Source organism: Tachyglossus aculeatus, chromosome 4 (genome assembly GCF_015852505.1).
Source record: "Tachyglossus aculeatus isolate mTacAcu1 chromosome 4, mTacAcu1.pri, whole genome shotgun sequence".
NCBI classification, from domain to species: domain Eukaryota; kingdom Metazoa; phylum Chordata; class Mammalia; order Monotremata; family Tachyglossidae; genus Tachyglossus; species Tachyglossus aculeatus.
Window position 1 is genome coordinate 47,244,065 of NC_052069.1, and position 27,982 is coordinate 47,272,046.

General features: G+C 43.8%; 1 protein-coding gene and 1 non-coding gene across 2 annotated transcripts in view; both read right to left on the reverse strand.

The window, feature by feature from the left end:
• Positions 1 to 27,982, reverse strand: part of DIPK1A (divergent protein kinase domain 1A) — a 74,549-nt gene that overhangs the window by 31,983 nt on the left and 14,584 nt on the right. The gene's annotated exons all lie outside the window — the stretch shown is intronic.
• Positions 3,801 to 3,873, reverse strand: TRNAV-AAC. Its single transcript has one exon. It is a non-coding gene; the product is annotated as a tRNA-Val (tRNA).

A 27,982-nucleotide genomic window follows, 5' to 3' on the forward strand; every position in this document is an offset into this window, starting at 1 on the left:
TCTAAGCGCCGGGGGGGGGGGGGGGGGGGATACAAGGTGATCAGGTTGTCCCACGTTCTAATCCCAGCTCCGCCACTTGTCTACTAGGTGACCTTGGGCAAGTAACTTAACTTCTCTCCTCAAGCGCTTAGTACAGTGCTCAGCACACAGTAAGCGCTCAATAAATACAATTGATTGATTCTCTGTGCCTCAGTTACCTCACCTGTAAAATGGGGACTAAGACTGGGACAGCCTGATTAACCTGTATCTACCCCAGTTCTTAGAAGAGTGCTTGGCACATAGTAAGCGCTTAATACCATTATTAATAATAATAATGTTGGCATTTGTTAAGCGCTTACTATGTGCAAAGCACTGTTCTAAGCGCTTGGGGGATACAAAGTGATCAGGTTGTCCCACGTGGGGCTCACAGTCTTAATCCCCATTTTACAGATGAGGTAACTGAGGCTCAGGGAAGTTAAGTGACTTGCCCAAGGTTACGCAGCAGACATGTGGCGGAGCCAGGATTCGAACCCATGACCTATGACTCCAAAGCCCATTCTCTTTCCACTGAGCCGTGCTGCTGCTTCTTCTTCTTCTTCTTCTTATTATTATTCCCTGCCCACAATGAGTTTACTGTCTAGTGATTACGTAGACAAAGACATAGATATAGACTGTCTACTGTCTATGACTGACTTCTGCAGTCATAGATTATTCATCCACACTCAGTGGAACAAGCCCGGGCTTTGGAGTCAGAGGTCTTGGGTTCGAATCCCGGCTCCGCCACAAGTCTGCTGTGTGACCTTGGGCAAGTCACTTCACTTCTCTGAGCCTCAGTTCCCTCCTCTGTAAAATGGGGATTGACTGTGAGCCCCAGATGGGACAACCTGATCACGTTGTATCCCCCCCAGCGCTTAGAACAGTGCTTTGCACATAGTAAGCGCTTAACAAATGCCATTATTATTATTATTATTACTTTGGTATTTGTGAACTGTCGGACCCAAGCAGAGATGCACAAATCCACAGTAATTCCCTCCTTGGTCAATTCTCTCCACTCCTCCCACTTGGCCTGTGAATCCCATGCGGGACAGGGACCGTGCCAGACCTGATTATCTCATATCTAGTCATCATCATCATCATCAATCGTATTTATTGAGCGCTTACTATGTGCAGAGCACTGTACTAAGCGCTTGGGAAGTACAAATTGGCAACATATAGAGACAGTCCCTACCCAACAGTGGGCTCACAGTCTAAAAGGGGGAGACAGAGATCAAAACCAAACATACTAACAAAATAAAATAATGGAGAGCCTTAGTCCAGCACTTAGTGCAGTGTGTGGCACCCAGGAAGCGCTTAACCCACATCACAATTATTATTTTTTCAACTACATTTCTATCCTGGTCGGAATACTTTGAAAGAGATCTTAAACCTGATTTCGGAGTTGGAAATGTAATAAAATTTGACAGCTGAGCCCCATATAAAGCCGTGACAATAATAATGACAATCACTGTGCTATTTGTTAAGCTTTTACTATGTGCCAGGCGCCATACTGAGATTGGGGTGGATACAAGCAAATCGGGTGTGATTCCCACAGGGGCTCACGGTCTCAATCCCCATTTTACAGATGAGGTAACAGAACCAGAGAAGTGAAGTGACTTCCCCAAGGTCACACAGCAGACAAGTGGCGGAGGCAGCATTAGAACCCATGACCTTCTGACTCCAGCCCTTGTTCTACCCACTATGCCACACTGCTTCCTATTAATCAATCAATCAATCAATCAATCGTATTTATTGAGCGCTTACTGTGTGCACAGCACTGTACTAAGCGCTTGGGAAGTACAAGTTGGCAACATATAGAGACGGTCCCTACCCAACAGTAGGCTCACAGTCTAGAAGGGGGAGACAGAGAACAAAACCAAACATACTAACAAAATAAAATAAATAGAATAGATATGTACAAGTAAAATAAATAAATAGAGTAATAAATATGTACAAACATATATACATATATCCAAGTATTAGAACCAATTTATTAGGAAATGATTTAGATAAATTCCATTTTCAAAATACTTTATGAACGACTGTACTAAGCACTGTACTAAGCACTTGGGAAGCACAAGTTGGCAACATATAGAGACGGTCCCTACCCAACAGTGGGCTCACAGTCTAGAAGGGGGAGACAGAGAACAAAACCAAACATACTAACAAAATAAAATAAATAGAATAGATATGTACAAGATAAGTAAATAGAGTAATAAATATATACAAACATATATACATATATCCAAGTATTAGAACCAATTTATTAGGAAATGATTTAGATAAATCCCATTTTCAAAATACTTTATGAACGACTATGCTCACCCACTTGAAGACTAAAAATCTTGATTCTAAAATAAATTCAAAGTCAGGAATAAGGTATTTAAAAGCAAATTAGAATTCCAAGGGCATTTCTGAGACTGAATATGCAGTAATTCTAAATGTGGGCCAGGCACTTGCCATGACTCTTTCAGAATTTTCCAAGAGGAAAGAAGAGTGAAAATGTGCAGTACCTCGCTATAGAATGATAGGCTGTAATTTTGGGATGTAATTTTACTGCAGAGAAGATAACTAGGGAGCAGATGCTTATATAGCTAAACTCATTAGGCCTATTAATAAATACCAATTACCACAGCACTGGAAATTATTTAGAAAAATAATAGGCTCATCTAATTTGTAAGTGCTTAAGGTATCATCATGAGAAATACCGTGAAAACACCCAGGACCGGAAAAATTGTGGATTGTGACTAAAAGGATTATCTAGAGACCAAATGTAATTATTTATCTTAATAAAGCTTGGATTTTTGCCAACAGAGCAAAAGGGTCAGCAAAACATTAAGCATGAGAAAAAACAGTGTTCTTGTTGTTGGCAGGGAATGTGTCTGTTGTTGTATTGTACTCTCCCAAGGGCTTAAGTGCTCAATAAATACGCTACAATAAATGAATGAATGAAACTATTACCAAGGTAGGGTCATCTTGGTTATAAAAGACTGGTTGTGTTCCAACTACTTAAAATTTAAAATTAAAAAAAAAACCTATCCTCCTCTGCAGTTACTAAGGATTCCCAACAACCTGTTGTCTTGAAAGCTTAGAAAAAGGACTCACGATTTAATTCCATGACACAAACCATTTTTACGAATTTCAGAAATCCGGAAAGTTCTCAAAAAGTGCTAACCTTTTATCATTTGAGCACGGGCTTTGGAGTCAGAGGACATGGGTTCAAATCCTGGCTCCGCCACTTGTCTGCTGTGTAACTTTGGGCAAGTCAATTAACTTCTCTGGGCCTCAGTTACCTCATCTGTAAACTGGGGGTTAAGACTGTGAGCCCCCCGTGGGACAACCTGATCACCTTGTAACCTCCCCAGCGCTTAGAACAGTGCTTTGCACATAGTAAGCGCTTAATAAATGTCATCATCATTATTATTACCATTTCTTTTATGGTCTAGTCCTATCTTAGGTAGGTGTCCAGGAAAGATCTAGGAGTGATGGCGGAGGTATTAGCAGAAGAATAAGTATTTCTTGAGCACCCATCTCATTAGAACAGTGCTTGGCACATAGTAAGCACTTAACGAATACCATCATTATTATCAATAGCATAATCACCACGATCTTCCCTACGTCACAGGCCCATCCTCTTAGCATAATCATTCATTCATTCATTCAATCATATTTATTGAGCACTTACTGTGTGCAGAGCACTGTAGTAAGTGCTTGGGAAGTATAAGTTGGCAACATATAGAGCCGTTCCCTACCCAACAGTGGGCTCACAGTCTAGAAGGGGAAAATGTTTCCGCCCGGTTTCGAACCGGGGACCTTTCGCGCGTTAGGCGAACGTGATAACCACTACACTACGGAAACCTCATGCTTCCCTCAACTCACATCCGCTACCGAGATCCTCTAAACTTCGACTCCTTTTTTAAGGATGACCGCTGACCGTTGAATCTACAGGGTCAACGATGGTCACTGTCTCTATCTTTGACTTTCTAACAAAAATCCATCTCTCCCACAAATCATTTCCAGACAGACGATACCCACTCCCACTTAGTGATGTCCGAGCATGTGCCCATACATACATGCAACATATTCACTCTTACTGAATCCCAGCTGAGATTCATTCTCCTGACCTCGGGAGGGACAGTACAGTTAATCAACGCCATTTACTGAGCGCTTACTATGTGCAGAGCACTGTTCTAAGCACTTGGTTAACTCCGGGCGGTTCCTCTCGACCCTGCTGAGGCAGTCTGGCCAACAGAGAATGATGTCAGTCAAGGGCTGTGTGCCCAAGGTGGAGAACCTTGGGTGAGAGAATTACGGCAAAATCCAGATGGTCTGTTTTTGAGGATTTTAGGCGTGCACAAGAGAGCGGCTTCAGACAACAGAATTTCTGTGAAATTTGGCAAACAGCCTCATAACCCACTTTGCATCTTGAATGAAATCCACAAAATTGGCCCCGTTCTTTGAAAATGGCAGCCGCGGCTCAATCGGAATTTCCTACCTTAAAATGGAAGCGAACTCTAAAACAATAAAATAGTGAATATATCAGATCTTCGAGAGGAGGAACAAAGATAGATCTGTAGCCTTTGGGCACTTGATATTCACCCCATCCATGGTATTTATGTATATGTTCGTAACATTTATGAATATGTTGGACATTGGGTCCAACCCAATTTCTTTGTATCCACCCCAACGCTTAGTACAGTGCTAAGCATTTAACACAGACCACAATTATAATTATTATTTATATTAATGTCTGTCTCCACCTCTAGACTGTAAGCTTGTTATGGGCTGGGCATGTGTCTACAACTCTGTTGTAGTGTACCCTCCCAAGCATACTTACATTGCTCTGCCCATAGTGAGCCCTTAATAAATACCATTGATTGACTGACTGATGTTCAGAAAATCACAAAGTGAAAGTGGTCCACTCAGGTGGCACACTGTTTGAAATTGTTTGTACAGAGAACACTTCCTTCATGTCAAGAGGGCTTCTGGGTTTTGTCAAGAAGGAGGAAATGTTTTCCTAGAACCAGTTTTATCTATTGCTATTTTTATTAATTGGATTTATATAGCAGAACACTCATCAATGGTGATTCTTCGGCTGTCTCTTTCCTGTATCTTATAGACACGGAAAGACAATAGAAGTTGACACAACTATGGAGAAACCATGGACTCATTCACTCAATCGTATTTTTAAAGTGCTTACTGTGTGCGGAGGGCTGTAACTAAGTGCTTGGGAAAGTACAATGCAACAATAAACAGTGACATTCCCTGCCCACAGTGAGCTCACAGTCTAGAGTTGGGGAGACAGACATCAATACAAATAAATAAAATTACAGAGAAGTGCTTTGGGGCTGGGGGGATGAGCAAAGGGAGCACGTCAAGGTGACGTAGAAGGGAGTGGGAGATGAGGAAAAGTGGGGCATAGTCAGGGAAGGCCTCTTGGAGATGTGTCTCCAATAAGGCTTTGAAGTTGGGGGGAGGAAGAAGAAGGAGGAGAAGGAGGAGAAGGAAAAGGAGAAGGAAAAGGAGAAGGAGAAGGAGAAGAAGAAGAAGAAGAAGAAGAAGAAGAAGAAGAAGAAGAAGAAGAAAAGAAGAAGAAGAAGAAGAAGAAGAAGAAGAAGAAGAAGAAGAAGAAGAAGAAGAAGAAGAAGAAGAAGAAGAAGAAGAAGAAGAAGAAGAAGAAGAAGGAGAGGGAGAAGGAGAAGGAGAAGGAGAAGGAGAAGGAGAAGGAGAAGGAGAAGGAGAAGGAGAAGGAGAAGAACAAGAAGAAGAAGAAGGGCATTTATTGAGTGCTTACTATGTGCAAAGCATTCAATCATATTTATTGAGCACTTCCTGTGTGCAGAGCACTGTACTAAGCGCTTGTGCACTGTACTAAGTGCTTGAAGCACTGTTCTAAGCACTGGGGAAGTTACAAGGTGATCAGGTTGTCCCACGGGGGGCTCACAGTCTTAATCTCCTTTTTCCAGATGAGGTAACTGAGGCCCAGAGAAGTCAAGTGACTTGCCCAAAGTCACAAAGCTGACAATTGGAGGAGGGAGGGCATTCCAGGCCAGTGGCAGGTAAGTGGGCCGGGGTTGGCGGCGAGACAGGCGAGAATGAGGCCCAGTGAGAATCAATCCATCAATCAATCGTATTTATTGAGCGCTTACTGTGTGCAGAGCACTGTACTAAGCGCTTGGGAAGTACAAGCTGGCAACATATAGAGACGGTCCCTACCCAACAGTGGGCTCACAGTCTAGAAGGGGGTGACAGAGAACAAAACCAAACATACTAACATACTATGTTGCCAATTTGTACTTCCCAAGCGCTTAGTACAGTGCTCTGCACATAGTAAGTGCTCAATAAATACGATTGATGATGATGATACTAACAAAATAAAATAAATAGAATAGATAGGTACAAAGGTTAGCACCAGAGGAGGTGAGTGTGCTGGCTGGGTTGTAGAAGGAGAGAAGCGAGGGGAGCAAGGAGGGGGCAACCAAATGATCATGGGGCCATTGAAGTCCGGATGGCCGGTTCCCGATTTATCTGGATGAGGCCATGCAACCCTCCTTCTTGCTCCAGAGCCACTGCGGTCTTCTCCCAGAATGGATTCCAAGAGGCACCACTTTCGACAGGAGGGAGTTACCTCCTTGTCTCACCCCGTAATGGTGCACTCTGAGGCACTATGGGCATACAGAGAAGCAGCGTGGCTCAACGGAAAGAGCCCGGGCTCGGGAGTCAGAGGTCGTGGCTTCTAATCCCAACTCCGCCGCTTGCCAGCTGTGTGACTTTGGGCAACTCGCTTCACTTCTCAGGGCCTCGCCTGCAAAATGGGGATGAAGACCGTGAGCCCCACGTGGGACAGCCTGATCACCTTGTATCTCCCTTGGCGCTTAGAACAGTGCTTGGCACAGAGTAAGCACTTAAATACGATTATTATTATTATACACACCAAAACAAGGAAACAGGCATTAATATAAATAAATAGAATTACAGCTATGTACATATATACACAAGTGGGGTGGGGCGGGGAGGGGGGGTAGAGCAAAGGGAGTCAGGGGGAGCTGAGAAAAAAGGGAGGCTCAGTCTGGGGTGTGTGGTTGGACACCATCCCCTGTCCCACATGGAGCTCACAGTGTCCCAGCTCCTAGGAAGATGCTCAGGGTCATAGGAAAAAAAAAAAAAAAACAAATAAATGAGCAAAACCTGACCAAAAATCCAACCTTAAGACTAAGGCTTAAGTCTTACGACGACATAGCAATAAATGTCCCTCTCTGACGACAATAAATGTCCCTCTCTGACGACATAGCAATAAATGTCCCTCTTTCATCTTCTTCCCTGCTCTGCTGTGAACGCTACTGCCTGGGAGACAAATAGCAACACCGATGGGTAGGTAAGTAGGCCCCAACATACCCCTGCAATTTGGTGGAGAAAAGGATCTCAAGGCAGGTGTAGCAGGGAAGGACCAGGATTAGAGGAGCAGCGGGGCCTAGTGGAAACAGCACAGGCCTGGCTTCCAATCCTGGCTCCACCGCTTGTCTGCTGTGTGGCCTAGGGCAAGTCACTTCACTTCTCTGGGCCTCGGTTCCCTTAACAAATGCCATCGTTAATAATAATAATGATGATGATGGCATTTATTAAGCGCTTACTATGTGCAAAGCACTGTTCTAAGCGCTGGGGAGGTTACAAGGTGATCAGGTTGTCCCATGGGGCGCTCACAGTCTTCATCCCCATTTTACAAATGAGGTAACTGAGGCACAGAGAAGTTAAGTGGCTTGCCCAAAGTCACACAGCTGACAATTGGCAGAGCCGGGATTTGAACCCATGACCTCCGACTCCATTATTATTGTAACCTCCCCAGTGCTTAGAACAGTACTTTGCACATAGTGCTTAACAAATACCATCATTATTCTCACTGTAACCTCCCCAGCGCTTAGAACAGTGCCTTGCCCATAGTAAGTGCTTAACAAATACCATTATTATTATTATTATCTCCCCAGTGCTTAGAATAGTGCTTTGAACATAGTAAGCGCTTAACAAATACCATTATTATTATTATTATTATTGTAACCTCCCCAGCGCTTAGAACAGTGCCTTGCCCATAGTAAGTGCTTAACAAATACCATTATTATTATTATTATTCTCTCCCCAGTGCTTAGAATAGTGCTTTGAACATAGTAAGCGCTTAACAAATACCATTATTATTATTATTGTAACCTCCCCAGCGCTTAGAACAGTGCTTTGCACATAGTAAGCGCTTAACAAATACCATTATTATTATTATTATCTGTAAAATGGGAATAAGAGTGTGAGCCCTATACGGGACAGGGACTGTGTTCAACCCGATGAAGTGGTATCTATCTACCCCAGGGCTTGGTATAGTGCCTGGCTCATAGTTAGCGCTTTACATACACCATGAAAAAAAGATTACAGAGCTAAAGGATAAAGACACTCAGGACAGGCATGGTTAGGAGGAGGGTTACATAGTAAGGAAATGGGGAGACAGGAGGAGATAGGAGGAAGGGTTACAGGAAAAAAAAAACAAATAAATGAGCAAAACCTGACCAAAAATCCTACCTTAAGACTAAGGCTCCCTCTAAGGCTTCCCCCCCACCCCCGTCTCCTTCCTTTCCCCCTCCCCCCCCCTCCCCAAGCCTTACCTCCTTCCCCTCCCCACAGCACCTGTATATATGTATATATGTTTGTACGCATTTATTACTCTATTTATTTATTTATTTTATTTGTACATATTTATTCTATTTATTTTATTTTGTTAAGATGTTTTGTTTTGTCGTCTGTCTCCCCCTTCTAGACTGTGAGCCCGCTGTTGGGTAGGGACCGTCTCTAGATGTTGCCAACTTGTACTTCCCAAGCGCTTAGTACAGTGCTCTGCACACAGTGAGCGCTCAATACATACGATTGAATGAATGAATGAGGAGAGAGGGTCTTCATGAGGGAGGAGGATGGAGGGGAACCAAGGGGTCTGGAGGATGGCATAGTGGATAAAGCACAGGCCTGCAAGTCAGAAGGTCATGGGTTCTAATCCTGGCTCTGCCGCTTGTCTGCTGGATGGCTTTGGGCAAGCCATTTCACTTCTCTGTGCCTCAGTTACCTCATCTGTAAAATGGGGATTGTGAGCCTGAGCCCCATGTGGGACAGGGACTGTGTCCAAGCCGATTTGCTTGTATAATAATAATAATAACAATGATGGCATTTATTAAGTGCTTACTATGTGCAAAGCACTGTTCTAAGCGCTGGGGAAGTTACAAGGTGATCAGGTTGTCCCACTGAGGGCTCACAGTCTTCATCCCCATTTGACAGATGAGGTAACAGGCACAGAGAAGTGAAGTGACTTGCCCAAAGTCACAGAGCTGACAATTGGTGGAGTCAGAATTTGAACCCATGACCTCTGACTCCAAAGCTCGGGCTCTTTTCACTGAGCCACGCTGCTTGTATCCACCCCAGCGCTTAGTACAGTGCCTGGCACATAGTGAGTGCTTAAAAAATACCAGAATTATTATTATTATTATATTATTATGTGTGTCTGGGGAACAGGGTTGGAGAGGGAACACATGAGGGGTGGGAGGATTAATAACGAAAATGAATGAAAAACCTTACACGGACAACAGACAGGGTTTTTGGAAAAGCAAAACAAAACAAAAAAAAATCGAACCCAAAAACCTTTTCTAAATAGATTTTCAAAGAATAATTTTATATTGCAGGGATCTCCCATGACAATGCTTTTTTTTTAAAGCAGTCTTACATGATGGTACTAAAATGTTCATTCCAATCCTTCCTCCAGCACCTGCCTGCCTTCACCCTGAAGCTACTTCAACAGCAGCAAGGCAAGGAAAATCCCTTGTTTATCTTGGCACTCACTAGACCCTGAATAAATACTAGGGAGAGGGAGGAGGAGGAGGAGGAGGAAGAAGAATTGGGGGGGATGACGATGATAATACTAAAATAGCTACACTGAGAGAACAGTTGTAGAACAGAAGAGTCACTACCAGGTTTATTTTTGGCCATTTTGTTTTGTTTCATTTATTTCCTGTTTGGAAGGCTGACGTTCTCCCAACAAAATGTTAAATGGCAAAACTTGAGAGGGATTTTTTTTTTTCCCCTGATTCTGCCTTCAGAAAAAAAGCAGGTGGCAGATTTTCTTTATTCATTCATTCATTCAATCGTATTTATTGAGCGCTTACTGTGTGCAGAGCACTGTACTAAGCACTTGGGAAGTACATGTAGAGACGGTCCCTACCCAACAGTGGGCTCACAGTCTAGAAGGGGGAGATAGACAACAAAACAAAACATATTAGCAAAGTAAAATAAATAAAATAAATATGTACAAATAAATAAAGAGTAATAAATACGTACAAGCATATATACAGGTGCTGTGGGGAGGGAAAGGAGGTAAGGTGGTGGGGAGGGGGAGGAGGGGAAGAGGAAGGAGGTTTACTGAATTGTTCCTTTGACCTTGAGATGTGTAGCCATGTAACAAAATTGGTACCTTCCAATAGACAAGCAGCGTGGCTCAATGGAAAGAGCCTGGGCTTGGGAGTCAGAGGTCGTGGGTTCTAATCCCGGCTCTGCCACTTGTCAGCTGGGTGACTTTGGGCAACTCACTTAACTTCTCTGTGCCTCAGTTCCCTCATCTGGAAAATGGGGATTAAGACTGTGAGCCCCTCGTGGGACAACCTTGATCACCTTGTATCCCCCTCCCACCCCCCGCAGCGCTTGGCACACAGTAAGCACTTAACAAATACCAACATTATTATTATTATTATTATTATTATTATTATTATCTTGCACACATGAAGTATTTGCTGAGAAAGACGCTGAAAGATTCTCTTGAGAAAGGTTGTAATCCTAGTGGACTGAGCACGCCTGGGAGTCAGAAAGACCTGGGTTCTAATCCTAGATCTGCTGTGTGACTTTGGGCAAGTCACTTCACTTCTCTGTGTGCCTCAGTTATCTCATCTGTAAAATGGGGATTAGGACTGTGAGCCCCAAGTGGGATAGAGACTGTGTCCAACCTGGGGGCTTCTATCTACCCCAGCGCTTGGTTCAGTGCCAGTAAGCACACACAGTAAGCACTTAAATGCCGTAAAAAGAGTTGCAGGGCTGCAAATCTTTTTTAGAAAACAGCTGGGCTTCTTGGTCTCCTAAAAACACAACCGCCATCCGCCCACGCCAACCCCTCCACCATCGCAAATTTTCATTTTCTTACGGTCCTGCAAAAGAGGAACCTTTTGTCAGCCAGACAACTGTATTTATTTATTCATTCATTCATTCAATCATATTTATTGAGCGCTTACTGTGTGCAGAGCACTGTACTAAGCGCTTGGGAAGTACAAGTTGGCAACATATAGCGACGGTCCCTACCCAACAGTGGGCTCACAGTCTAGAAGGGGGAGACAGAGAACAAACAAAACATATTAACAGAATAAATAGAATAAACATGTACAAGTAAAATAAACAGAGTAATAGAGTAATAATAAATAGAGTAATAATAAATAAATAGAGTAATAAATAGAGTTTCCTTCCTGATGATTGATTGATAAATGCCAGGCTCTGGCCCCAGAATTTGGGAAACACAAGCAGTGAAAGACTGACTTTCTTGGTTATCAAAAAGAGGGAAGTTCAACTGTGGTAGAACCTGTCCCTGTGTTTCCTTCCTTCATTCATTCAGTCAATCATATTTATTGAGCGCTTACTGTGTGCAGAGCACTGGACTAAGCACTTGGGAAGTACAAGTTGGCAACATATAGAGACGGTCCCTACCCAACAGTGGGCTCACAGTCTAGAAGGGGGAGGCAGAGAACAAAACAAAACATATTAACAGAATAAAATAAATAGAATAAATATGCACAAGTAAAATAAATAGAGTAATAAATAAATAGAGCGCTTACGGTGCGCAGAACACTGTACTAAGCACTTGGGAGAGCAAATATAATAAAATTTTCTTGTGTATTGATTCGCCCCAATTTAGGAGCACTAGCATACGGATATTATACAGGAGGGGAGAGAAAAGAAAACTATCTAAAGATCTGTTTTCAGATGCAGATTATGAATACCAGAGGCTGGCTATAAATTGCTTGGTACATTTTTCAATTGCAAAAGCAGCCCATAATAGACCTTTAATCGCTTTTTAATTATTCCCCGAGAGACTGTGCTCATACACGGTTGTCAGTTCTGCAGAGATTCGAGATACTTTCCGTAACACTTAGGTCACGAAAAAATATGACTGGAATCTTGGAGTGAGTGAAGAAATGTAGGTTGGGCTGGAGGACGGGGACTTCCTAATGGATTTTCTGACCTGTAAGATTTCAGCAAATAAAAGCGTTCTCTGTCCAGCAAGACCACTTTCAGTCACAAAATATACTTCTCGGCCGAGAGGAAATTTGATACCCGGGAGTCGAAAATTGTCTCCTCAACCCTCAGAGGAATGAAAAGTCTCAGTGCATCCGGCCAAGTGCCACTATCTTCATCTTGATTTCCAGACTAGAAGAGTGCCTGCAAGTTTGAACGAAAACCACTTTGCTGTTCCAAATTTTCATGAAAGGACAATCGCCTTTTTGTCTCCTCTCTCTTCAATAGGTAGTGCAGAGAAGGAAAACACGGGACCAGGGTTCCAAAAATTGTGAACCTATTCACCCTGTGTGCCAAAGCCCTACAAAACACCTTTAGAAGTCACTAAGTTCCCCTCACCTGAACCCTGAACCTGAGTCTCGAAATACAGTTACTGCAGGAATGAAGGAATTTGTGATGCCTCAGAAAGCACTTAAGAGCCCGCTCCCTCCGCATTCATTTCTGTTTCAATGAAAAGACATGCACTGCATGGTAATTAAACATTCATCTCCGCGGATACGGATTTGCCAAAAGCGCTTCTGCCCGGAGTCACAGTTGTCCTCTAGAGCACTGGATTTGGAAAGGGGCAGCCATTTAAAACTTAATGTTATTATTATTATTATTAAGCTTATTATTATTATATTAAACTTAATATTATTAAGTTTATTTGTTAAGTGTTTATTATATCAAACTTAATATTATTAAGTTTATTTGTTAAGTGTTTATTATGTGTCAAGCACTGTTCTAAGCGCTGGGGTAAATACAAGGTAATCAGGTTGTCCCACGTGGGGCTCACAGTCCCAATCCCCATTTTCCAGATGAGGTCACTGAGGCCCAGAGAATAATAATAATAATAATAATAATAATGATGGCATTTATTAAACGCTTATTATGTGCCAAGCACTGTTCTAAGCGCTGGGGTAAATACAAGGTAATCAGGTTGTCCCACGTGGGGCTCACAGCCTCAATCCCCATTTTCCAGATGAGGTCACTGAGGCCCAGAGAATAATAATAATAATGATGGCATTTATTAAGAGCTTATTATGTGCAAAGCACTGTTCTAAGTGCTGGGGTAGATACAAGGTGATCATGTTGTCCCACGGGGGGCTCACAGTCTTCATCCCCATTTTACAGATGAGGTAACTGAGGGCACAGAGAAGTGAAGAGACTTGCCCAAAGTCACACAGCTGGCAGTTGGCGGAGCCGGGATTTGAACCCATGACCTCTGACTCCAGAGCCGGGGCTCTTTCCACTGAGCCACGCTGCTCCTGCTGTGGTTCATTCATTCAATCATATTTACTGAGCGCTTACTGTGTGCAGAGCACTGTACTAAGCGCTTGGGAAGTACAAGTTGGCAACATACAGAGACGGTCCCAACCCAACAACGGGCTCAGAGTCTAGAGGTTAGCTATGCTCGGTCAATCACTTCCTGAGAATCAGCGTGGCTTAGTGGATAGAGCAAGGGCCTGAGAGTCAGAAGGACCTGGGTTCTAATTCCGGCTCCACCACTTTCATTCATTCATTCAGTCGTATTTATTGAGCGCTTACTGTGTGCAGAGCACTGGACTCAGCGCTTGGAAAGTACAATACAGCCTGCAGTAAGGGAGACAATCCCTGCCCACAACGGGCTCACGGTCTAGAGAGGAAGCAGCATAGCCTAATCGATACAGCACAGGCTTGGGAGTCAGTGGACCTTGGGCCAGTCACCTCACTTCTCAGGGCCTCAGTTATCTCATCTGTAAAATGGGGATTATGAGTGTGAGCCCCATGTGGGACAGGGTCTGGGTCCAACCCACTTAACTTGTATCTATCCCAGTGGTTAGAACAGTGATTCATCCATTCATTCATTCAATCGTATTTACTGAGCGCTTACTGTGTGCAGAGCACTGTACTAAGCGCTTGGGAAGTACAAGTTGGCAACATACACAGATGGTCCCTACCCAACAACGGGCTCACAGTCTAGAGGTTAGCTATTCTCAATCAATCAATCAATCGTATTTATTGAGCGCTTACTGTGTGCAGAGCACTGTACTAAGCGCTTAGGAAGTCCAAGTTGGCAACATATAGAGACGGTCCCTGCCCAACAGTGGGCTCACAGTCTAGAAGGGGGAGGCAGAGAAGAAAACAAAACACATTAACAAAATAAAATAAAATAAATAGAATAAATATATACAAGTAAAATAGAGTAATAATAATGATTGACGCACGGTAAGCGCTTAACAAGTACCATCATTATTATTAGTGATGGCATTTATTAAGCGCTTATCATGTGCAAAGCACTGTTCTAAGCGCTGGGGAGGTTACAAGGTGATCAGGTTGTCCCATGAGGGGCTCACAGTCTTCATCCCCATTTTACAGATGAGGGAACTGAAGCACAGAGAAGTGAAGTGACTTGCCCAAAGTCACACAGCTGACATCTGGCGGAGCTGGGATTTGAACCCATGACCTCTGACTCCAAAGCCCGTGCTCTTTCCGCTGAGCCATGCTGCTTCTCTTATTAGTAGTAGTAATGTCAAGATCTTGCAATTTCTAATTACAGAGCATAAGCCTGACTTATTTTCCTTCAGTTCCTAAAGATTCCTGCTAATGGAATTCTTCTGCTGGGCTTTCCATTATTCGCACAACTTACTAATGATAATAATAATAACTGTAGTATTTGTTAAGTGCTTACTGTGTGTCAAGCACTGTACGACCAGGTCCCGCGTGGGGCTCACAGTCTAAGCAGGAAGGAGAACAGAGTCGAGGACGACACCAAGGTTGCGGGCTTGTGAGACGGGAAGGATGGTAGTGCCGTCAACAGAGATGGGAAAGTCAGGGAGAGGGCAGGGTTTGGGAGGGAAGACAAGGAGTTCAGTCTTCGACATGTTGAGCTTTAGGTGGTGGGCAGACATCCAGATGGAGATGTCCTGAAGGCAGGAGGAGATGCGAGCCTGAAGGGAGGGGGAGAGAGCAGGGGCAGAGATGTAGATTTGGGTGTCATCAGCGTAGAGATGAGAGTTGAAGCCGTGGGAGCGAATGAGGCCACCAAGGGAGTGCGTGGAGATCGAGAACAGAAGGGGACCAAGCACTGAACCTTGGGGAACCCCCACCGTAAGAGGATGGGAGGGGGAGGAGGAGCCTGCAAAAGAGACTGAGAAAGAACGACCGGAGAGGTAAGAGGAGAACCAGGAGAGCACGAAGTCTGTGAAGCCAAGGTCAGATAGCGTGTTGAGGAGAAGGGGGTGGGCCACAGTGTCAAAGGCAGCTGAGAGGTCGAGGAGGATTAGAATAGAGTAGGAGATTAGGAATCAGGTTGGACACAGTCCCTGTCCCACGTGGGGCTTACACTCTTAATCCCCATATTACAGATGAGGTAACTGAGGCCCAGAGAAGTTAAGCGACTTGCCTAAGGCCACAGAGCAGATGTGGCAAAACTGGGATTAGAACCCAGGTCCTTCTGACTCCCAGCCCGGGCTCTATCCACTAAGCCACACTGCTTCTACTGTTTCTTTGGCTATAAAACCGGGCTTGTCATTCTGACATAGAATGTTCTTGTGGATTTGTTTTCATCTATTTTTCCTTCCTTCATTGTTTAATGGACAGCGGACCATTCTTTGTATGTTCTGGTGAATATTCATGGGCTGTTTATCTTTCAGATGCTCAAATGCTGTGTACAGCCAGTTCTCGAAGGTTTATCATCCAATATGTAGCTCTCGCTTTTCCCTTCCTTCCCCGTTTCACCATGTCACTTCCTGGAACTTTTCTTTAAAGATAAATGACAAAAGGGAAAGCAGGAGCACTCACACAGCTGAAAGAAGCCGCATGGGACAGTGGATAGTACCCGGGCCTGGAATTCAGAAGATCATGAGTTCTAATCCTGGCTCCACCACATGTCTGCTGTGTGATCTTGGGCAAGTCACTTTACTTCTCTGGGCCTCAGTTACCACATCTGTAAAATGGGGATCGAGACTGTGAGCCCCACATAGGATATGGACCGTGTCCAACCAGATTTGCTTATATCCACCCCACTGCTTAGTACGATGCCCGGTACATAGTAAGCGCTTAACAAATACCATAATTATTGTCGTCATTCGCTCTGGCCAAAGGTCATTCACCCCAAAGAAGAGAAAGCAAATTAACCGTCTTCAAGTTTAGAAGAGGATTTTCTAAGCAATTCTCCGGGTTTACAGAGGATCACATAAGAGGAAATGCACTTAGACTGCAGTAAGAGAAAGCTTAATTGTCCCAGAAAATTTGATAAAAGCTCTATCGGCTACAGCCTGCTCCATTCCTGGAAGTCTATTAAAATACAGAAATGAACGGCCAACGATCCTGGACTGTTTAGGCATTATCAGTCTCGGGGCAGAAGGCGGGGTCAGATGTTTACCCTTCGATTTCTAGGTTCCATTTTTTCCCCAAAATTTTGGCTTACTTCACCCCAGAAATGACACATTTCTTTACCCACGTAGTTTCGTGCGGGTATCTTGGAAGATTCTCACACAAATTTGGGTCAGTCTCCAGGATTGACTACAGTTGGAAACGGGGCTGTAAACCAAGAAAGCTGCGGTATGAACAACAACAAAAAAATGATACCCCACCTTCCAGAGAAGGTTAAAAAAAAAAGCCAGGAAAAACCCAGACACTCAGAGGTTTATCCAGACACCAACACCCACCAAGGACTGCTGCCACTGGGGATGAGTCCAGGGTGCCAAGATGTCAGTGGGGCTTTCGGAATTACAGGGCCAAGACTGTGCAAATGAATCTTATATTAACAACACAGAGTAAGAAAAAGGAAAAAAAAAAAGGATTACAGAATTGATTATACCTGACTCTCACGCATTCATCAAAAAGCAAAGAACAAAACAACCTATGAGGAGAAAAGAAGCCATTTAATGAATTACTAATTAGGCTAGAGGCAATATTCCAATATGGAAAATCCTATCGTCAGCTTCTGGAACGCACTCAAAAGCACCACATTACAATTTTTGGCTCCCGGGAAGCTCAGAGTCCTTAACCAACAGCTTATCGGCTCTTCCAGGGTTCCTATTAGAAAAGTTCTCATCTTATCATTGAAGGGAAAACAAGGCCCAGACAAACTTGGAAAACTCACTCTTGGAGCTGGGATGGACGTGACAGTTTGGGTTATGATAGAGAGAAGCACAGACAGGAAGGGTACAGTAATTGCAACAGACGCCTGAAGTTTATATTTAATCCAATGGCCAACGGAGTTGCAAACACTGTCAGGAAAGGAGAGCAATGTACAGAGAATTTTGCTATGGGGAAAACACACAGATGGTCCACTAAGGAGAAGTTTTGGCAAGCCAGGCCTGAGGTGACCACGGCGTGACATGGGCAATGGAGACAAAGAAATTGGCAAGTCATCTTACCTACAAAGTCCAATAGATTCATTTGTTCCTTCAGGAAGCCTTCCCCAATTAATTCACCGTATCCCAGTTATGTCAACCCAACAACCACCTTAAGCACTTGCATTCATATGCATATTTTTATTTGTGCATTTATATAGATAGATAGATACATGCCATTTTTTAGCAATTTCACCTTGAATAGAATTGTACTACTCCCTGCTCTAATCTTTGTTTTGTTCCTCCTTACTCCCACTATCTGTAAAACATTTTCGTCTGTGTCTCCCCCACTAGACTTTAAGCTCACTGAAGGCAAGGAACTGAAGCAGAGGAACAGGTGCCTTGCTTTTTTTTCTTTTTAATGGTATTTGTTAAGCACTTACCATGTGCCAGGCACTGTACTAAGCACTGAGGTAGATACAAGACAATCAAATTGGACACAGTCCATGTCCCACAGTTTAATCCCCACTTTACAGATGACGGAACTGAGGTACAGAGAAGTTAAATGACTTGCCCATGGCCACACAGCAAACAAGCGATGGAGCCGGGATTAGAACCCAGGTCTTCCTGAATCCCAGGCCTGTACTCTGTCCAATGGGCCATGCTGCTTCTCTTTAATTCTTCCAAGTGTTCAGTACAGTGATTAGCTCTAAGCAGGTGATCAATAAATACAACTAATTGATTGATAACCTCTTGGTATGACACACGTATTATAATACTATTGTATAATATTAGCCACTAACCTATCTGGTTTCTGAATACCGACTATAAGTTTATTTATTTTACTTGAACATATTCTATTTATTTTATTTTGTTAATATGTTTTGTTTTGTTGTCTGTCTCCCTCTTCTAGACTGTGAGCCCACTGTTGGGTAGGGACCGTCTCTATATGTTGCCAACCTGTACTTCCCAAGCGCTTACTACAGTGCTCTGCACACAGTAAGCGCTCAATAAATATGACTGACTGAATGAATGAAAGTTCATCTTGCCATGTTGCCACGAGAAGCAGCGTGGCTCAGTGGAAAGAGCCCGGGCTTTGGAGTCAGAGGTCATGGGTTCAAATCACAGCTCTGCCACTTGTCCAGCTGTGTGACTTTGGGCCAGTCACTTCACTTCTCTGGGCCTCAGTTACCTCATCTGTAAAATGGGGATTAAGACTGTGAGCCCCCCTGTGGGACAACCTGATCACCTTGTAACCTCCGCAGTGCTTAGAACAGTGCTTTGCACATAGCAAGTGCTTAATAAATGCTATTATTATTATTATTATTATTATTATGTTGCCAGCTTTTCATTTTGAGCACAGGAGTAAGGTTGAGGAAGAGTAGCAAGTGGCTTAAAGGGGTTGAAAAATAGAGGGCGAGAAAGACAAGGGGAGAGAAGGAGAAGGAAGAGGAGGGGTAGAAAGAGATAAAGAAGAGCATGAAAGGAGAGGAAGAGAAGAAAAGAGGGAAGAAGGGAGAGGAAGACATGTGTGTATCCTGTTGGAATCAATTCCTGAACCTTCCACAGGACCAAAGCTCATTTGTCACTTTGGACAGGAGACTCCATGAGTGTTATCAGCGTGGCCTAGTGAAAACAGCACGAGCCTGGGCGTCAGGAGATCGCAGGTTCTCATCCCGGCTCTGCCGCTTGTCTGCTGTGTGTGACCTTGGGCAAGTCATTTCACTTCCTCTGTACCTCAGTTCCCTCATCTGTAAAATGGGGATTGAGACTGCGAGCCCCACGTGGGGCAGGGACTGCGTCCAACTCGATTTGCTTGTGTCCATCCCAGCCCTTAGTACAGTGCCTGGCAGGTAGTAAGAGCTTAACAAATACCATTGAAAAAACCCCAAAAGACCTGTACCCAATTTGAGGCAAGAAACGGGGGCGAGCCCCAGCACGAACTTAATGAAGAAGTATTTGTGGTGGAATTATACCTTGAATGCAACTGCCAGGAGAATCAAAAAAGATTCTGATAGACTCCTGACATAAATACCCTCAGCAGGATATAAGGCCAAAAAATTGAAAGAACAAGAAGAATCTAAGGATTGAAAACATAAACAAAAAAGCCCAGAAAATAATGGCCAGATGGGCATGCATTTTTTTATGGTATTTATTAAGCACTTACTATGTACCAGGCACTGTTCTAAGCACTGGGGTAGATACAAGCAAGGTAATGAGGTTGGCTACAGTCCCTGTCCCACATATGGCCCCCAGTCGTAATCCCCATTTTCCAGATGAGGTAACCGACACAGAGAAGTCAAGTGACTTGGCCAAAGTCACAAAGCAGACAAGCGGCAGAGTCGAGACTAGAACCCAGGTTCTTCTGAAAAGCTGAAGGAAAAGCGAAGGGGAATTCAGAGACCGTCGCACAGTAATCAGAAGATGATTTACAGACTAGGTAGAGTTTTGGGTTCTAATTCTGATCCACCAATTGCCTGCTGTAGGACCTTGGGCAAGTCACTTAGCCTCTCAGTACCTCAGTTGCCTCATCTGGAAAATGGTGATCGAAGACTATCCTTCCTCCTACTTAAACTCTGGGCCCCATATGGGAAAGGGACTGTGTCCAACCTGATTATATTTACCCCAGCACTTAGAAGAGTGTCTGGTATCTAAGTAAATGCTTAACAAACATATTTATTACTCTATTTATTTATTTATTTATTTTACTTGTACATATCTATCTTATTTATTTTATTTTGTTAGTATGTTTGGTTTTGCTCTCTGTCTCCCCCTTTTAGACTGTGAGCCCACTGTTGGGTAGGGACTGTTTCTATATGTTGCCAATTTGTACTTCCCAAGCGCTTAGTACAGTGCTCTGCACATAGTAAGCGCTCAATAAATACTATTGATGATGATGATGATGATGATGATTAAAAAAAAATATTCTGCTCAGGATACTCAACTACTGTACTTAAGCTCTGCACCCAAATGCCAAAAAAAAAAAAATACCTGACCTCAATTTGATCGACAGCTAGAAAGCTTTTGACTCAGCGGATTTCAAGGTGATTTTCAATATGCTCCGAGAAACCGGCATTAATTCCAGTTGTGATGAGCTGTGATTTCGAAGGAAATCCCGATATTCAGTCAGTCCATGATTAATCGTCTTTCCAGACGGGAGGATCAATAAGGGCAATGCAATCACGTCAGGGCAGTTTCAGCCACCCTGGATAGGGTTGCTATTCGACAGGCAAGTGGGAAGAGAGATTTAATACTGGCAGTGAGCAATATTCTTCCCGCTTCTACTAGAAGATTATCTAATAGCTAACCCAGTGCAGAGTGCAGTGGTTGGCACGGAGTAAGCGCTTATTTCCCCTAAGGCTGCATCCTCTTTGGAGGTGATGCAGACGAACTGGGAAGGAAAGGGCCAGAACTGCAGAAATGGTTGCTTCTTGGGAGGGGATCTCTTCAAGATCAAATGGTGGCCCGGGAAATACTGCCTGAAAGGAACAGTTCAAGCAAATGATGATGATGATAGCATTTATTAAAGCACTTACTATGTGCAAAGCACTGTTCTAAGCGCTGGGGAGGTTACAAGGTGATCAGGTTGTCCCATGGGGGGCTCACAGTCTTAATTCCCATTTCACAGATGAGGTAACTGAGGTACAGAGAAGTGAAGTGACTTGCCCAAAGTCACACAGCTGACAATTGGCGGAGCCGGGATTTGAACCCATGACCTCTGACTCCAAAGCCCGCGTTCTTTCCACTGAGCCACGCTGCTTCTCACTGAAAATGGTGAAGTGAATAAGGCCAATCCGTTTGCAGAGGCGACAGCAGGAGGGAAGTGGCAAGGATCCGTTTCGAGAAATTCCGTTTACCGCTTGTGGAAGAGGAGTTAGCCATCAAGGAAAAAAAAAATCAAATAAATCTTTGATGACAAGGTTGTGCAGTTTATGACACTCAGCTCAAAATCTTAATTAACAAGTACCAAGAAAGAGAAGGGCCTGCCTTATTGAAGGCATAGTTCCTCCAAGAGGCTTTCCACGTGGCTTAGGCTTTGGAGTCAGAGGTCATGGGTTCAAATCCCGGCTCCACCAGCTGTCAGCTGTGTGACTTTGGGCAAGTCACTTCACTTCTCTGGGCCTCAGTTACCTCACCTGAAAAATGGGGATGAAGACTGCGAGCCCCTCGTGGGACAACCTGATCACCTTGTAATCCCCAGTGCTTAGAACAGTGCTTTGCACATAGTAAGCGCTTGATAAATGCCATTATTATTATTATTCATTCATTCATTCCCTCTGGGCCTCAGTTACCTCATCTGTAAAATGGGGATTAAGACTGTGAGCCCCCCGTGGGACAACGTTATCACCTTGTAACCTCCCCAGCACTTAGAACAGTGCTTTGCACACAGTAAGTGCTCAATAAATGCCATCATTATTATTATTAAGCCCTCTTTTCCTTGTCTTCCACTCCCTTCTGCATCGCCCTGACTTCCTCCCTTACCTCCGCACACCAGTCCCAAAGCACTTACGTACAGAGAAGCAGCGTGGCTCAATGGAAAGAGCCTGGGCTTTGGAGTCAGAGGTCATGGGTTCAAATCCTGGCTCCACCAGCTGTCAGCTGTGTGACTGGGAAAGTCACTTCACTTCTCTGTGCCTCAGTTACCTCATCTGTAAAATGGGGATTAAGACTGTGAGGCCCAGGTGGGACAACCTGATCACCTTGTAACCTCCCCAGCACTTAGAACATAGTAAGCGCTTAATAAACACCATCATTATTATTATTAAGCCCTCTTTTCCTTTTCTTCCACTCCCTTCTGCATCACACTGACTTCCTCCCTTACCTCCGCACACCAGCCCCAAAGCACTTACATACATAACCTTAGTTTATTTACATTAATGCCTGCGTCCCTCTCTAGACCATAAGCTCACTGTGAGCAGAGAATGTGTCTGTTAAATTGCTACACCGCACTCTCCAAAGTGCTTAGGACAGTGCTCTGCAAACAGTAAGAGATCAATAAGTATGACTGATTGACTATGCCAAATCTAACTCTGAGCAGCCAATCCAAACAAAAACTGAAAGTGTACAGTTTCCGACCTGATTATCAAGTAGCTAACCCAGTGCAGAGTACAGTGGTTGGCATGGAGTAAGCATTTACAGACCATTCATTCATATTTACTGAGCGCTTACTGTGTACTAAACCACAATTATCACTCATTCATTCAATTGTATTCATTCATTCAATCGTATTTATCGAGCGCTTACTGAGTGCAGAGCACTGTACTAAGCACTTGGGAAGTACAAGTCGGCAACATATTAGAGACGGTCCCTACCCAACAACGGGCTCACAGTCTAGAAGGGGGAGACACGTAACAAAACAAAACATGAAGACAGGTGTCAAAATAAATAATATAAATAATAACAATAACACCAATAAATTTATTGAGCGCTTACTGTGTGCAGAGCACTGTACTAAGCACTTGGAAAGCACAATTCGGCAACAGAGACAATCCCTACCCAACAACGGGCTCGCAGTCTAGAAGACAGGCATAAGAAGCAGCGTGGCTCAGTGGAAAGAGTCCAGGCTTTGGAGTCAGAGGTCATGGGTTCAAATCCCTGCTCTGCCAATTGTTAGCTGTGTGACTTTGGGCAAGTCACTTCACTTCTCTGGGCCTCAGTTACCTCATTTGTAAAATGGGGATTAAGACTGTGAGCCCCCCGTGGGACAATGTGATCACCTTGTAACCTCCCCAATGCTTAGAACAGTGCTTTGCACATAGTAAGCGCTTAATAAATGCTATTATTATTATTATTATTATTATTATTGTAAGAAAGTAGCATAGCCTGATGGGAAGAGCACGGCCCTGGTATTCAGGGGGCCTGGGCTCTAATCCTAGTTCTGCCAACTGCTTGCTGTGTGACCCTGGGCAAGTCACTTAACTTCTCTGTGCCTCGGTTTCCTCAACTGTAAAATGGGGATGCAATACCTGTTCTCCCTTTTAATTAAAACTGTGAGCCCCCCGTGGGACAGGGACTGTGTCCGACCTAATTAACTTAAATGTACCCCAGCACTTAAAACAGTGTTTGATACACCATAAGCACTTCAAAATCGTTTTTATTGAGCACTTACTGTGTGTGGAGCACCGTCAAGTTGTCTCTGACCCATAGTGCCTCCACAGACACATCTCCCCCAGAACACCCCACTCTCCGTAATAATAATAATAATAATGGCATTTATTAAGCACTTACTATGTGCAAAGCACTGTTCTAAGCGCTGGAGAGGTTACAAGCTGATCAGGTTGTCCCACGGGGGGGCTCACAGTCTTCATCCCCATTTTACAGACGAGGTAACTGAGGCTTAGAGAAGTTAAGTGACTTGCCCAAAGTCACACAGCTAATTGGCGGAGCCGGGATTTGAACCCATGACCTCTGACTCCAAAGCCCATGCTCTTTTCCACTGATCCATGCTGCTTCTCTACTTCCCTGCTTCTGCTACTCCACCTGCAGTAGTTCTGGAGGGCAAAGTCTTTCTAAATATTTAGAGCACTGAGGACTTGGCAGGTTCTAAATTGGCAAGGGGAGATGGTGAGCAATCTCACAACCTCACAAAACGGGATGATTTTGATGTTTAAAATGTATTTTTCTGTATTTGTCTCCCCGCTGTATTCATTCATTCATTCAATCGTATTTATTGAGCGCTTACTGTGTGCAGAGCACTGTACTAAGCGCTTGGGAAGTACAAGTTGGCAACATATAGAGACGGTCCCTACCCAACAGCGGGTTCACAGTCTAGCTGTAGACTAGACTAGACTGTGCTCTAGCTGGTAGACTCCTTGCAGGAAGGGCCCGTCTCCCCATTGTACTTTCTTTCTATTCTCAAGTGCCTAGAAAAGTTCCACGCATCCAGTGGACACTCAACGTATGGAATAATAATGATAATAATAATAATTAATAATGATATTTGTTCAATGCTTCCTACGTGCCACACACTGTTCTAAGTGTTGGGCTAGATACAAGATCATCAGGTTGGACACAGTCCCTGTTCCACATGGGAGAGCAGTGTGGCTTAGTGGAAAGAGCCCGGGCTACGGAGTCAAAGGATGTAGGTTCTAACAATAATAATAATAATAATGGTGGTATTTGTTAAGTGCTTATTATGTGCAAGGCACTGCTCTAAGCGCTGGGGGGGATACAAGGTGATCAATCAATCAATCAATCGTATTTATTTAATAATAATAATAATGGTGGTATTTGTTAAGTGCTTATTTTGTGCAAAGCACTGCTCTAAGCGCTGGGGGGATACAAGGTGATCAATCAATCAATCAATCGTATTTACTGAGCGCTTACTGCACGCAGAGCACTGTACTAAGCGCTTGGGAAGTACAAGTCGGCAACGTACAGAGACGGTCCCTACCCAACAACTGGCTCACAGTCTAGAAGGGGGAGACAGAGAACAAAACCAAACACATTAACAAAATAAAAGAAATAGAATAGATATGTACAAGTAAAATAGAGTAATAAATAAATAGAGTAATAGTAGTAAGTAGTAATAGTAATAGTAATAAATGGTTGTCCCACTTGGGGCTTACAGTCTTAATCCCCATTTTACAGATGAGGTCACTGAGGCACAGAGAAGTGAAGTGACTTGCCGAAAGTCACACAGCTGACAGTTGTATATATGTGTATATATACATATATATATGTTTGTACATATTTATTACTTATATTATATTTATTACTCTATTACTCTATTCATTTATTTATTTTACTTGTACATATCTATTCTATTTATTTTGGTTTGGTTTAGTTTGGTTTTGTTCTCTGTCTCCCCCTTTTAGACTGTGAGCCCACTGTTGGGTAGGGACCGTCTCTACATGTTGCCAACTTGTACTTCCCAAGCGCTTAGTACAGTGCTCTGCACACAGTAAGCGCTCAATAAATACGATCGATCGATTGGCAGAGCCAGAATTTGAACCCATGACCTCTGACTCCAAAGCCCGGGCTCTTTCCACTGAGCCACGCAAGTGAAGTGACTTGCCGAAGGTCACACGGCAGACCCGTGCCGGAGTCGGGATTAGAACCCAGGTCCTTCTGACTCCGAGGTCTTTGTTCTAGCCACTAAGCCACATGGCTTCCTATGTAAATCCTACTCGATTGCACCCCTTGAAGGAGATGTGCTTTCACTAAGGCTTTGGCGGTAGGGAGGGAAACGATGGTCTGTCAGATGCGAAGAAGGCTCCAGGCCAGACGTAGGGCATGGGTGAGGGGTCGGCGGGCCGCGAGAGAGACGAAATCGAGGTAATAATGTCGGTATTTGTTAAGTGTTTAATAATAATAATAATAATGATGGCATTTATTAAGCGCTTACTATGTGCCAAGCACTGTTCTAAGCGTTTAATCAATCGTATTTATTGAGCGCTTACTGTGTGCAGAGCACTACACTAAGCACTTGGGAAGTACAAGTTGGCAACGTATAGAGACAGTCCCTACCCAACAGCGGGCTCACAGTCTAAAAGGGGGAGACAGAGAACAAAACCAAACATACTAACAAAATAAAATAAATAGAATAGATATGTACAAGTAAAATAAATAGAGTAATAAATATGCACAAACATATATACACATATACAGGTGCTGTGGGGAAGGGAAGGAGGTAAGATAGGGGGATGGAGACTATGTGCCAAGCACTGTTCTAAGCATTCATTCATTCAACCGTATTTATTAAGCGCTTACTGTGTGCAAAGCACTGGACTAAGTGCTTGGGAAGTCCAAGTTGGCAACATCTAGAGATGGTCCCTACCCAACAGCAGGCTCACAGTCTAGAAGGGGGGAGACAGACCACAAAACAAAACATATTAACGAAATAAAATAAATAGAATAGTCAATATGTACAAGTAGAGTAATAAATATGTACAAATATATATACAGGTGGTGTGGGGAGGGGAAGGAGGGGGAGAGGAAGGAGGGGGCTCAGTGTGGGAAGGCCTCCTGGAGGAGGTGAGCTCTCAGTAGGGCTTTGAAGGGAGGAAGAGAGTGAGCTTGGCAGATGTGCAGAGGGAGGGCATTCCAGGCCAGGGGGAGGACATGGGCCGGGGGTCGACGGCGGGACAGGCAAGAACGAGGCCCGGTGAGGAGGTTAGCGGCGGCAGAGGAGCGGAGGGTGCGGGCTGGGCTGGAGAAGGACAGAAGGGAGGTGAGGTAGGCGGGGGCGAGGGGATGGACAGCCTGGAAGCCCAGGGTGAGGAGTTTCTGCCTGATGTGTAGGTTTATTGGTAGCTACTGGAGATTTTTGAGGAGGGGAGTAACATGCCCAGAGCGTTTCACTGGGGTAGATCCAAGGTAATCAGGTTGTCCCACGTGGGGCTCACAGTCTTCATCCCCATTTTCCAGGGAACTGAGGCCCAGAGAAGTGAAGTGACTTGCCCAAAGTCACCCAGCTGACAGGTGGCGGAGCTGGGATTTGAACCCACGACCTCTGACTCCAAAGCCCGGGCTCTTTCCACTGAGCCACGCTGCAAGTAGGTTGGTATTAGAGGAGCAATGCAGATGTGTTGGGTTGTCATCGCTTTAAAAATAAAAACTGATACTACCTCGTGTCTATACTTCTGAAAAAAAAACCATTTTCCCTTGATTTCTTCACACGGGCTTCTTCGACGCCTAATGCAATCCCTGAAGCTATCTATTTTTAGAGAGAATGCTGGAAAAAAAATCACTCACTCCAATTTAAAGCATTTGAAATCCCAGGAGATAGTCAATTATTAGGGGTTTCCAATTCCAGTAGAACTGTGTCAGCCATTCAGAAGTAACAAGGTACGTAGGTGGAATTATTATACGCGATTTCCATATCAATCTCAATTTGTTTTGAATTTGCTCCAAACTCTCAGCAGTAGGTTGTAAGGGAACAGAAGGTGTTTCCTGAGCTAAGAACAACAGATTTTAGACCTGTAATGCCATCAGTTATTCAGTTAGACTCAAAGCACCTAAAAAAGCTATCTTAATTTGTGATAATAAAAGACGGCTTCAAGAAATATAATACAATATTTGTGTCAGCCTGGGCACCCCATTCCATAATTATACTCACTGGGTGTAATATACTCTATTAAGGACCTGGGGGAAAAAAAGAACAGAAAGGTAGCACATTCCCTGCTCACATGAAGCTTACACTCTTGAGCATGAAATTCTTTTCAGAGTAAACTAAATAAATAATTGAACATACATAACCTACATAAGTGCTGAGGATGAGTTTAAGAAGGACAATTATAATAATAATAATGGGTGGTACTTGTTAAGTGCTTACTATGTGCCAGGCACTGTACTTAGAACAGTGCTTTGCACATGGTAAGTGCTTAATAAATGCCATTATTATTATTACTAAA